Below are 14,079 nucleotides of genomic sequence, written 5' to 3' on the forward strand. Positions count from 1 at the left end.
AATTAAATTAAACGTATGATATTTCAAAAAAGTTAAAATCTTATGAAGCACCATGTGGCCCACGAAGTGAAGATGACAGATGGCCCTGTCTTAAACCCATGTGAGTGAAAGTAAATGACTTCTTATCCTGTATATTCGGGGCCATTTAGAATTCTTTTATCCGTTGAAGGTTAAATAAATTTAAAAAATATTATTTATAATGAATTCATAAATAATAATTTCAATAATTATTATTAAATAGTTTTTATTTTAAAATTTTAAAATAAAAAATTAAATTAAATATTTCGCTTAAAATTTAACATGATAATCCTCAATAACAAATAAAACTTAATAAGTTTGGGATCATAAAATTTTTGTCCTATTCGGGCTTTATCTACTGTACCACATGCACCCTTGTTTATTTATAGTGCTAGATCATGTACTATTTCTACCTGACACTACCATTATTGATAATTATTTTTTTAAAACATTTTAATAATTAATTGAAAATTTCAATTTCTTTTTTTTTTAACAGCTCGAATATAGTACACTTTTTCTGGCCTGTTCAATTATAGAGAATACTTTAAGAAAGATGATTTAATCCTGCAAAATTTTTGAAAAATACAAAATAACTTTAAAATTTAATTTTTTAAAAAAATATTTGGATAATTTTGAAAAAAAAAATATTTCTATTTTTTAGAAATTTTTTTAATCAACATCATTAAAAAAAAAATTTTCAAAAAAATATTTTTGAAAAAGCAAAGCAAAAATAAAAGAAAAACAGAAATTATAGTGGTTTCACATATTGGTGATCAATGTGGCATTAGATAATTGTACCACACCTACCAAAAAAATAAAAAAGGATAACGTTACTGAATAAATGTCTTTTTCTCTTGTCCTCCAAAAAAAAGAAAAAAAAATCATTTTCTTGCTTCACATGCATGCCTTTTTGTTGGCCGTAATAAATACAAAACTGTAAAAGCTGCGCGATTTATTTATTTTTTATGTTAATTTTTTTTTTATAAAAAATTCATTCCTCACAACTCCGTCTATCACCACCAAATTACAGTAAGGAAAACCGAAAGAAATGCAAAGAAATTGATAACCAACTATATACATGAAGTAGATAATCTGCTGAATCATAAATGTGAAAGTATATATGTTAATGTTATATTATTTTAAAAGAGTATATTATATTGAATAACATTAAAGACATCAGCTAATTCTATTAAAATATGTATTAAATTTCATATGTTATATTTTATTATTTAACATATTAATATAATTTAGTTATTCATAAATGAAATTTTGAATGAATAAATGTGAGAATAATTATTATTGTAAATCCTTCAATTATAGCGAAATTTACAAACGATCCTAATTTTTTTTTTTCCAACAATTTTATCCCTAAACTTACATCTTGTCAATTAGGGGTGGACATGGATTGGGTTGGTTCAGTTTTGGATCGAAATACAATCTAATCCATATATATATTGGTTTTTCTAATTTAGAATCCAAACCAAACCATTAAAGCATTAAATCCAAATCAAACCAAATCATTTATGATCGGTTTAATTTGGATTGGTTGATCGGTTTGAAACTTACTAATTTATAAATATATGATACAAATAAAAAAAATTTCATATATAAAATATAAATAATAAATTATAATTATCCAAATATAAAATACAATTAGAATAATACAACATAGTCTACAATGGAAAATATAGCAAATGATACACATCATGCACTTATTAAGTAGCAAACATTAATGTCATCATCTCATTCTTATAAAATTAAATTAAAATTATTAGAACAAATAATGGAAAATAATACATTCATCAAAATTCATTCACTTAAGAATCAATGCATAATTTTTTTTTTTTTTGAATTAGCAGATAGATTTTTTGTTTTTGTTTCTTATTTATAATTTTTTCCCCTCTATGATGATAAAAACAGCTCAAACCACCACTGGACAAATAGCAAGCTCTTAAAATCTTCAACTAAAAACGCTTTAAAACCCAGATGAACCTACTTCTCCCTTAATACTCCTACCGCCATTGGAAATCTAACCAACATGAAAGCCCAGTTCATTCGTCAAAGGATTATAAGATTATTCACAAAAAAGAAAATAAATAAATAAGTAAAACTGAAAAAAAAGAAAAAAAAGAAAAAAAAAAGAAAAAACATTATAAGAATGAAAGATCGGCTTTGAAAGGGCAAACTCCTTTTCTTTTGGTTTTCTTTTTTATAATTATTGGAGTTTTTTTTGGTTGGTTCCCGGATGATGACTTTGGTTGGAGTTTTTTTGGTTTTCTTTTTTATAATTTTCTTGTTTGCCCCTAATTATCTCAAAAAAAAATTAGTATTGATTTTCTGAAGCATCCGCTAGGGTTTTTTTTGTCTCTCTGTTGTTGGAAGTTTTGCAATTTACAGGTGATTATGAATATGTAAATGTAATGATGGACAAGAAGAAGAAAGATGGAAAATAATGAAAAATGCGCTAAGATTTATATTCCATTTTCCTAATCCGTATTGGTAAAATAAATAATTTGAAGACCCTTTTTGAGAAAAGCTAAAAAGAAAAAAAAAAATCCAGTTCATTCCAAATCCACATGAACCAATTTTTCCAGTCACCGTAATCTCTATCTCTCTTTCCCAGCCAATTAAGCAAACTTCTAATCCCTGAAAACAAAATGAGAGCAAGAATGAAGCAGAATAGAAGGTGTCTCAAGCTCTGTCAAATTTGATCTTCTTCTTTCCTCTGTCATCTGGGGAAAAAAATTATAATAATAATGGAGCTGAGCCTCTTTGTTATTGGACTCCATCCAATTCTCTCAAATAGGCCCGTAATAATGGAGGTACATACTACAGGAACAGAGTCATGGCCGTGGTAGGGGAAGCCAGTGACAATCTTGACCATTTTTCCCTTTCACCTTAAAAATATGAGTATGTTTACTTTAGTATAATTTTTTTAATAAATATATTATTAATTGTCAATTATTTTTAACTGAGAATTAAATTTTATTATTTTTTTTTAAATGAACGACAATTGCATTAAAAGCCAAAAAGATTACATAAGTCATCCTGAATGGAGTGTTAGATTTTATGGATCTAAATATACATAATAAATTTCATAGATCATAAATTACTAACCTCCAAACGCAGCCATTGATAAATTAGATCTTTAATCCTGCAAAATAGAAACAACGTAAAGTAGTGCCTATAGACACACTACTCTCAAACCACTCTTAGATTTCTGAAAACCCTAATTTCCAAATACTGTATGGTATATCATGTTTGCTTGCCCTAGACCCTTTAAATAGTCTCTGCAAGTCAGACTTATCCATTAATTTTGATACACATAAAATAATAATAATAATTTGATAATATAATTATACGAGGAAAAATATGGATAAGTCATTGGGCTTATAAAGAGAGTTGGTCCTCCAGTCCAATGGGCCAACTGGAGTCTTATAGAGAGTGTGTGACCAAGGGCCTTACTACAAAATAATAAAATAAGCCAGTCCCATTAATGGCATAAATAGGCCCTGTAAAGTGAGTAATTGATTATGCCAAGTCCACAAATATTAGTTTAATTCAACATTCTCCCACTTGGACTGCATAATCATCATCATATAAAATCCAACCTCACTTACTATAGAATCTCCCGAACCATAATGCCATTTCATCCAAATATATAGTATACCGACGGGGCACAACAATATACTAGACTAGGCAGTAGAGATTCTCTTAGTAAATCTCCCAAAACATTATACCATTTCAACCGAGTACTTTGCATGCCATAAACTCAGTCTAGGTAGTAGTAGAGATTTACCTAACCATGTGCAATCCCCCAACACACAAAACCATTTCATTCAAGCACATTGCGTATCGACAGGATACAACAATATACCCAAACTAGGTAGTAGGGATTCACCATGGCACCTGTAGATCAACATACACATATACATAGACTAATAGTCTCAATAGGCCTGTAAATATAAGGAGCAATAATATGTGTAATAAATCATTTCATAAATAAATAATGATCCACATACATCAATGTATTAAAATATTCAAAGAAATAAATAATACTCAACATGGATATTACTACAGAAAACATAACAAACTCCCATTGACCCACAGCAGTCTCAACTGCCTAACAATCCCATACGAGACACATGCTCCTCAAATATGCCTACCGGTAAAGCCTTGGTCAGTGGATCTACCACCATGCTATAAGTCGGCGTGTGAACAACAGTAATGAGGTCCTCTTCAACTTTCTCCTTTACCACAAAATATTTCACATCAATGTACTTCGCACCAGGAGTACCTTTTAAATTATTGGAGAAAGACATGGCTGCAGTATTATCACAATACATCATAATAGGCCTCTCAATGGAGTCAACTACTCCTAAATCACGGATAAAATTCCGTAGCCAAACTGCATGACGGGTAGCTTCATAACACGCCACATATTCTGCCTCCATAGTCGAGGATGCTGTCACTGACTGCTTGGCACTCCGCCAAGACACAGCACCTCCTGCCATGATAAATATATAACTAGTGGTAGATTTCTTATCATCCACACAACCTTTATAGTCTGCATCACTATAACCCATTACTTCAAGAGAGTAGGTGCGACGATATGTCAACATATGATCTTTAGTACCCTGAAGATACCTAAAGACCTTCTTAACTGCTTGGTAATGAATAGGACCAGGATTACTCATAAATCTACCAAGCACACCCACAGCAAAAGCTATATCAGGCCGTGGACATACTTGAGCATACATCAAACTACCTACTGCTGAAGAATAGCGAGCATTCTTCATTGCCATCCTTTCTCTATCATTATTAGGACACTGATCTTTAGAAAACTTTTCACCTTTTGTAACCGATACACTTCCAGGAGAACAATTATGCATATCAAATCTCTTAAAAATTCTATCAATATAAGCTCTCTGAGACAATTGCACTATATAATTAGTCCTATCTCGAACAATCTTGATGCCCAAAACAAAAGAAGCCTCACCAAGATCTTTCATATCAAAATGGTTGCACAACATCTGCTTTGTCTCAGCTAATAGGTCAGTGTCATTAGTAGCCAAAAGTATGTCATCAACATACAACACCAGAAATATAAAACTGCTCCCACTGACCTTCATATATATGCATCTATTAACAACATTCTCCTTAAAGCCATTTTGGGTGACAACCTCATCAAACTTAAGATACCATTGTCTTGAAGCTTGCTTAAGACCATAAATAGATTTCTTAAGCTTACAAACCAAATTACCATTCCCTGTTTGTTGGAAACCAACTGGTTGAACCATATATACATCCTCATATAAATCACCATTCAGAAAAGCAGTTCTGACATCCATCTGATGCAACTCCAGGTCATATGCGCCACAATTGCCATAATGATTCTAAAAGAATCCTTTGTGGATACAGGAGAGAAAGTCTCTGTATAATCAATTCCTTCCTTCTGGCTAAACCCTTTAGCTACAAGTCTAGCCTTATACCTCTCCACTTGACCATTGGAGTCCTTTTTAGTCTTAAAGACCTATTTGCACCCAATAGGCTTGCTACCCTCTGGTAACTCAACCAAATCCCAAACTCCATTTGATGCCATGGATTTCATTTCATCTTCCATTGCATCCAACCAAAAATTTGAATTTGAACTGCTTATGGCTTCCTCATAAGTGACTGGATCTGAATCATCACTTATGTCAAACTCATGCTCCTGCAAGTAAACGTCATAGTCATCAGGAATAGCTAATTTCCTAGTCCTTTGTGACCTCCTCAAAGGTACATCAGCATCTGCAATAGCTGGAATATCCTGCTCTTCAATAATGAGTTCATTCTGACCAACTACTGGTTCATCAACTATTGGATCAACAATATCTCTATCAGGAACAACTATACTGGGAATGAAAACACTTTCTTCTCTAAATTGAGATTCCCTTGGACCATTACTATCACCAAACTCAAAATCATCTTCAAAATAAATGGCCCTGTCTGATTCCACGATCCTGGTGGTATGAGAAGGACAAAAGAATCTTGAACCCCTAGATCCTATACAATAGCCAACAAAATATCCACTAATGGTTTTAGGATCCAACTTCTTAATTTGGGTATTATAAATCCTTACTTCAGCTTTGCAACCCCATATTCGAAAATGGTGCAAATTAGGCTTTCTTCCTGACCACAACTCAAAAGGTGTTTTAGGAACGGACTTACTTGGAACTTGATTCAAAATATAAGCTGCCGTCCTTAAAGCCTCTCCCCACAAATAATCTGGCAACCTAGAATTTGCCAACATAGACCGCACCATATCCAACAAAGTTCTATTCCTTCTCTTAGCTATGCCATTTTGCTGAGATGTACCAGGCATCGTATATTGTGCATCAATGCCACACTCACGCAAATAAATAGCAAAAGGCCCTGGGTTCCTTCCAGTCTCATCATATCTACCATAAAACTCACCATCTCTATCAGACCTTACAACTTTTATTTTCTTATTCTTTTGAAGTTCCATCTTTACCTTAAACTCTTTAAAGGCAACTAAAGAATTTGACTTCTCACGAATAAGCTCAACATGTCCATAACGAGAGTAATCGTCAATGAAGGTAATAAAATATCTATAACCACCCAAAGCAGTTGGTGTAAAAGGTCCACATATGTCAGTGTGGATTAACTCCAAAACATCTTCACACCTAGCTAACTTATCCTTTCTTACCTTGGCAGTTAACTTCCCTTTCACACATTCAACACAAGTCAACAGATTGGAGAAATCAAGATTAGGAAGTATTCCATCCTTCACTAACCTTTCCATTCTGTGCCTAGAAATATGTCCCAAACGTTTATGCCATAACATTGAGGAATTGTCATTAACTCTTGTGCGTTTGGAAGCAACAATAGAATTAACAGAGAAATTGAGACCATTATTAAATAAATCAAGCTTATATAAATTGCCACATAAGTTCCAAAACCAATAACTTTACCATCCTTAAATAATTCAATTTTGTTATTTCCAAACAAAAAACTATAACCTTGACTATCCAAAATAGAAATAGATAACAAGTTTCTTCTTATTGAAGGTACATAAGAAACTTCTTGCAACTCCAAAACATATCCAGTGGCAAGCTTCAACTTGATTGTTCCCACAATGTCCACCTTCACTCTTGAGCTATCTCCCATATAAACATGCTGCTCAAGATTGGTTGGGCCCCTTCGGCTTATCATCCCCTGCAATGAATTAGTAACATGAATTGTTGCTCCAGTATCTAACCACCAAGAATTCATAGGCACATCGATAATATTGGTCTCAATCATTAAAATATTACCTTTTCTTCTCTTGCTTTCCCTTTAAGGTCCAACAGTCTATCTTCTTGTGCCCAACTTTATTGCAGTATCCACACCTTCCATTGAAGTACTCTTTCCTTTTTCTAATCTGAAAACCACCATCCCTCGGCCCTTTAGGCTTCATACCAGAAAACTTCTTCCTATTGGGGTTAAAACCCTACCCAGGCTTGAAACCTTGTCCTGGCTTGAATCCTTGTCCATTCTTTTGGAAAAACTTCTTGGACTTATCTACCTGATGTGAAACCATAGCAACAGACCTAGACTTACTTAATTTAATATCATCCTCTTCCTTGACAAGGATAGTAGTCAATTCCTCCAAACTACAACCTTCTTTCTTAGTATTCAAACTCGACCTTATATTATCAAACTGTGATAGAAGACTCCTCATTATAGAATAGGTCAGGAACTCCTCTCCAATGTCCATCTTAAGATCCTTCAGCTTATTATAATAGGAAAAAGTAGCATAATATGGTCCCTTACTCCTTTAATACCATCATACTTGGTATTATTCAATAGGTCCAAATAATGATGCTTTTCATTCATATCAAACTTGATAAACCTCTTTCCTATCTCCTCAAGAAGTTCCTTTGCAGTATCCACTTAAGGAATACTAGCATATATGGCCTCATCCATGTAATTCTCCATCATCATCATACAGCACTTATTAGAGTGCTTCCAATTCTTATAAAGTTTCTTAGCTGCTACAGTACTCTCATCTGTCGGTATCTCTGGTGGATCTATCTCCAAAGCCAAATCCAATTTCATGAAAGTCAAATTCATAACTAAGGTTTTCTTCCATTTCTGATAATTTGTCCCATTCAATTTCATCATGGCAGTCATGGGCAGAAGGTTTGGGGTGCTACTAACTGTAAAAATAGTAAACAGCAAGACATTCAAAAAATTTAAGACAATTCAATTACTATTTTCCAGCCCCTCAACACAAAAACGCAAACATAAATATCGCTTAGGGTCTTTGTAGCACTAAAGATACCCTTACGCGGGCCAAGGACAGTCAACCAAATAACCATAATCAAATGCATTGAACTGAATCACCGACAGGACAACTCAGAACCTGCAATACATGGCATTTAATTAACTTCCACTGCCATTCCAGGCGTCATATAAAGCAACTAGCACTATCGACAGGGTAGCTTAATTACCCGTATAGACCCTGGTTAATAAGTGGGAGAAAAATAACATATTGGCAATTTCATGAAATAGGCAAATATAAAACATCTCATCCACTATGCCAATATACATTACATTTGTACACATAATGCAGATAAAATAAGTCTCACGACAGGTGAGTACCTAAAATCTCACACTACTATACCAACTAGGCACAAAGCCTCTTTGGGTAAGCTCACACAATCCAATTTTTCAACCACAAATATTTAATTTAATTTAATAAAATTGGAATGTGATAATTAAACAAATAAATAAACAATAAATAATAAATTGAACAATTGAAAAATTAATTAACAAATAAACAACAAATAAATCAATTAAAAAAATGTTTTTTTTTTTGGGCCTGCTGACGTCATCTGCTGATGTCAGCAAACGACGTGTCGTGCTGACGTCAGCAGTCACCCAAAACGACACGTCGTTTCTCTCTTCTTCTTCACCCAACCGGGTCACGGGTGACCCGGTTCCAGTCCAAACGGGTCACGCGACCCGCTATTCTTACCCGGCCATATCTCACCGTTCCGGCCACCATTTCCAACGATACCGGTGGGTTAGTTTCGTATTCCCTTGGGCAACGTTTCCCAAAAATAAATTTGATTCAAAATCAACCCAAAATAAAAATCCAAGCAAGGTTTATATTCGGCCAAAACACAAACAAACACCCATGAAACACAAGAAATTCCAGCAAATTTTAGGCAAAATTGGTGCCGTTTGTTTCGTGTATTCTTGGGAAACTTTTTCCCCAAATCAATTTGGTCCAAAACCCAGAAAATTAGCATGTGAAATTCAATGGCCGAAAACCCAGTTTTTTTTTTTTAATATATTTTTATTTTTATTTTTATTTTTATTATTATTATTTTTTTTTAGAACAAACAAAAATCGGCCATGAGTATATATATATATATACACGTAAATATGTTTAATAGAATACATAATCTTGAATCTCAAAATTTACATATGTACACAATTCAAGAAAAGAAAAGAAAAGAAGAATTAATGTAAAGCAACGTATATATATATATCTAGAACACTGATAATAATGGCCAAAACACAGATCAATATTCACATGCTAACTGCGATAAACTACAAAGAAATTTACTATGCATATTAACCATGTGCTCTGATACCAATTGTTAGATTTTATGGATCTAAATATACATAATAAATTCCTCCATAGATCATAAATTACTAACCTCCAAACGCAGCCATTAATAAATTAGATCTTTAATCCTGCAAAATAGAAACAACGTAAAGTAGTGCCTATGGACACACTACTCTCAAACCACTCTCAGATTTCTGAAACCCTAATTTTCAAATACTGTATGGTATATCATGTTTGCTTGCCCTAGACCCTTTAAATAGTCTCTGCAAGTCAGACTTATCCATTAATTTTGACACACATAAAATAATAATAATAATTTGATAATATAATTATACTAGGAAAAATATGGATAAGTAATTGGGCTTATAAAGAGAGTTGGTCCTCCAGTCCAATGGGCCAACTGGAGTCTTATAGAGAGTGTGTGACCAAGGGCCCTACTACAAAATAATAAAATAAATCAGTCCCATTAATGGCATAAATAGGCCCTGTAAGTGAGTAATTGATTATGCCAAGTCCACAAATATTAATTTAATTCAACATGGAGAACATTAACTAATCCAATGTTGGAAAGTATCAATAGCAAGAGCATGTTTAGCTAACTTATGAGCACTATTATTAGCTTTCTTAGAAACATAAGAACATCTAAAATTATCAACACTTGATAATAGCAACCTAATGTCTTCAACATTATTAAAAATCGTATTTATATCCAAAAAACAAAAAACAAAATTAGAGAAAAAATTAACTCTGGAAAATATTCTAATTAGGGCATTTAATATTAATGGGCTATTCAGCAATTATATTTTTTGGTTTGTATTCGTCAAAAGAATTATTGAATCTATCTTCTGTTGAATAAAAAATAGCTGTTTCGTTGTCCAAGAAAAGAAAAGGAAATTGATACTGTTGGTTTTCTCCCTCTTGGAGTTTTCATCTATCATGCATATATATGCATTTATTATTATTATTATTATTTTACTTATTCTAAGCTATTTGTAATTAATCAAATATCACTTATAATATCTCCTATCTAATTAAATGAATAATCAATTCAATTCAAATAAAGCAGGGGAAGAATTTAAATAAAAAACAACGAGCAAAATTGTGAAATATATTATTTAAATTTTCGCATAAATATTCCACAAAAGTAGAAAAATAAACATTTCCCACCAAATTTTCTTTAAACCGGAGTGATAGTAGTACCCAATTTATTAAGTATAATTATTTCAAGGTACAATTCACTCATTCATGTTTACAAAGTTGATATTTCGCTAAGACGGTAATAGCAGATTTTCCAAGTTAACTAGGATCTAATAATGGAAGCACCGTATCCACTCAGACCATCATAGTATCTGGACCATAACATTACACCTCCATATTTTGATGTGGCTTTTATAACCGGAAGAACTTGATCATTCAGCACACTAATGGGGACGTACCCGCCGATTGGGGCAGCATTAGTTTCATTGGCTGGTAACCCCAGAAACAGCTACTTTGCATTCGTTGGAGTCCAATAATTATTCCATGAACTTAAAAGTAGATCGACATCACCATCAGTACTATTATACAGGCATGGAGGATTGTTATAGAACTGAACCCAAACAAAATCAAAAAGCCCCGTCTCAATGGCTGCATCAAGATAACGATCAGGATAAACACACTGAGGAACTGCTGATAAATAGTAAGTTTTTGTTTCTTGTTGGTCGTATAATTCCTTCAAGTAACGAGCAAGATCGTCATAATAACCTGTGGAACCATTCACAATGTCGAAATTTACGCCGACCAAAACAGCATCATCTCTAAAAGGACGTGTAGCAGATGAGTCAGTACCGCCCAAATAGGAATTCCATATTTGTTTGCAACATTTTTGGCATCCTCAGCAGATGATAGAGAATAGTTTCCAGCGACTCCTCCAATAGAGATTAGGACCTTAATACCCTTGCTCTGACAAGTCTTTATTTCTTCCCCGAATTTGGTGCAAGTATTCCACGCTGGGTCGCAGTGACCTGCAAGGTTGAGTGCCAGGTGTCGGCCATGGCCAAATTGGATAAGAAAAGCTATGTTTATGTAAGCATAGAGGTCATTATTACAGGCTTTGGCTGGACTGACTTCATCGCCGTTTTGAGCCCAGTAGACGGCTATGCCACCACCATCATCAGCCTATGAGATTTGGATTAATTTGCCGAGGGTTTGGCACCCTTGCATATAGAGAAAGCTTTTGAGAGTGTCAAATTGTAATATTTATTGAACTTCAGTGTTAAAGAGAAGGAACATCACCAAAATGAGGGGTAGAAAATAATGGATATGGATGGAGAAAAAGACAAAACAACAAATGTTGGAATTCAGGATAATAAATGTATAAAGACAGACAGGGATCTTTGATTATTGTACTCGCCAAGGGAGCCAGCCCCGGGCAATGGAGGCACGCGCTGGTTTTTTGGATTTTTAATTATGATTCAACATTTTAATTTTTTTAATAAATTTATATAAATAGTCCACACTGATTTCCCAATAAGTGGTTATTTGGTATTTTTTTCTTATTTTCTTTTTTATTTTATACTATATATCTCTAGAACACTAAATTTTTTAAAAAATCTCAAATTCCAAAGAATGACATTTTCTCAAATGGGATGTCCAAATATCAAAGAGCATATCCCAAATTCCTAACAACTAACAGGCGTTGATTAATTAAATTGAGAAAATGTAATAAACTCTTTCGCAACAAATTCCAATCCAATAGTGCCTTCACGTCAAATTTCTATAATTCCTTTTTTAATTTTTTTTAAAGAATCTATAATTATTTTTAAATTGCTCATTTTCATAATATTATTTATTTCTCTATAATATTCGCATATTATATTTATTTAATTCTCAGGTTACAAATTATTATATAATTTTGTCTACCATGCACCAAGATTATTGTTTTTCACGATATCCATATGCTGGTAAAATACATTCTTTTTTTTCCAAAACTATTGTTGGAAAGTGTGAGTCTAGAAATGTAACACCTCGTCCCGAAGTACGCTGAAATTTTCTCATGTTGATCAAGGCTAACCGGGTTTGACTGTTGTTGATCGAGAAGGATCAAACTTTGACTTTTTTAACTTGGTAAGAATTCTATGTTGATCAAGACACCATTATGAAGTACGCATTGACAAGAGTCCGTAGACTAGTAGCACATAAAAAACGAAGCTACGGATTGAAAGTTATGAGCAAAACAACTTGATGTCCGAACTGTCCGAGGGTACCTGAGTTGACTTTTTATTTTTATGAAATTGAGCTTTGACTCATATATGGTTGTGAAGTACTCATCGATACAAATTCCTAAACTAGCGGCATGTCCCATTCGGACATGTGGTTTTAAAGTTATGGACTTGCAAAGTGTTTTTAATATCATAATATTTTAATATTATTTTTTTAACGTGTGAACAGTATATGCCATGTGTAACTTAGTACATGGTGCCGTGTGTCACAATGAAAAAATGCCATATATCAGTCATAATTAAATATTACATCATTTTATTATTTTATATTATATTATTATTTTATTTTATTTATTTCTTTTTCTTTTTCTTTCCCTTTGGGGGAGACCCGGTTCCTTCTTCCTTTTCTTCTTCTTCTTTCTGGAATTCTTTGGAGCTCTCCCTCTTTTCCCCTCCCCGATCATTCACGGCAACCATTTTCCATCATCAATTTCCTCTTAATTTTGGACACCCACCAAGAAATGTTTATACCAACTTGAAACCCACATTCCCAGGAAACCATAGCCATTTTTATCACGCCAAGAAATGGTCTAGACTCGCCAGGAAGCCATGAAAACAGATGAGGGATGCATTTTCTGATCACCGTCTTCCGATGAGCATGAGGTCGAATGGGTGGTCCTTTCCCACAAATTCAGACCCCCTAAGTCCATTCCTAAGCTTGGATTGGCTCAAGACTTGCTTGTTTAGGAGATATGACAAAACTCATTTCGGCAACAAGGTCCCGGTGGGATTCCGGCCACCTCCGGTGTCGGTTTAACCAATTGAAGGTATATTCTTGGTGCTCTCACCATAAGCTTCAAATTGGTAGTTAGAATGTGAATTGTAGTTGAGTATCTAGGAAGTTGCTATTGATGAAGCTAAGTTACGTTTATGTTGAAATTGGACAGAAATTAGACAAGTCTTCAGTCAATTGTCATTACAGCTAAGTTCTTAATGATTGTTAGAGGCCAAAGAAATGATTAAATTAAATTAATCCTCAAGATGTTGAAAAACCCCAACTTTTGAGTTAAGGCTAATCGGGTTTTGTGTATATATGTTTATGTATATGTATGTTTGTAAATATATATGTGTTTCATTCATGTATATATATGCGGATGTATAAGTGTTGGTGCATTCCATGGTATGTGCTAGTTTGATATATATATTACTATATGCACATATATCTTATAGGTATATGAG

The 14,079-nt window shown here is 33.3% G+C and overlaps 1 pseudogene; it reads right to left on the minus strand.

Moving 5' to 3' along the window:
* Positions 1 to 10,932: 10,932 nt before the first annotated feature.
* On the minus strand, positions 10,933 to 13,408 carry LOC125421615 (acidic endochitinase-like; annotated as a pseudogene).
* Between the last annotated feature and the right edge of the window lie 671 nt (positions 13,409 to 14,079).

The sequence above is a fragment of the Ziziphus jujuba genome, chromosome 8, assembly GCF_031755915.1.
Source record: "Ziziphus jujuba cultivar Dongzao chromosome 8, ASM3175591v1".
Classification (NCBI taxonomy): Eukaryota; Viridiplantae; Streptophyta; class Magnoliopsida; order Rosales; family Rhamnaceae; genus Ziziphus; species Ziziphus jujuba.